The sequence below is a fragment of the Misgurnus anguillicaudatus genome, chromosome 14 (genome assembly GCF_027580225.2).
Source record: "Misgurnus anguillicaudatus chromosome 14, ASM2758022v2, whole genome shotgun sequence".
In the NCBI taxonomy this organism is placed as follows: domain Eukaryota; kingdom Metazoa; phylum Chordata; class Actinopteri; order Cypriniformes; family Cobitidae; genus Misgurnus; species Misgurnus anguillicaudatus.
Window position 1 is genome coordinate 17,532,062 of NC_073350.2, and position 602 is coordinate 17,532,663.

The window sequence follows — 602 nt, forward strand, 5'->3', positions numbered from 1 at the left end:
TTTCGATTAAAAAGGCGAACTTGCCGCATATTTGAACACAATTACTCTGATGTGCTGTCGAAATAATACTGAAATAACCTAACAGCAATACTTTTGATAATATTTTATGCTTATATTTCTAATGTGCCCACACTGAACAATAAAAACGGTGGGACGCAATATTAAACGACTGCTTGCTTACAACTGTCATAACCTGTTCAAGTCTCCAGCGCGCGGTTGCTAACGATTATTCTAGTTTATTAACGTTAGTGGGTTTTGAGTTGATTCAAATACAATTTATAACGTGGTATAAAAGATTTACCGCCCTGGCTTACTGCCGTTTTGTTCAGTACAGAAAGTGTTTGTCCTATTGGCTAGAATGTACCATTAAAGAACGAGAGCTTAATCTATCGCACAACTGCGCCACGCTGAGCAGCCAGATCCACTTTAGTTCATTTTTCTAGATCTTTCTTTGTGGAAACATCATTTTAACATTTGGGTAACCTTTTCAGAATAGTGAAAATGTTGTACAGTTAGCCTAAAAATAATATATTTTTTGAAGAGGTACATATTTTTTATGTTCTTGGTCTTTCCAGCTTAACCATTGTTATGGGACAATTATA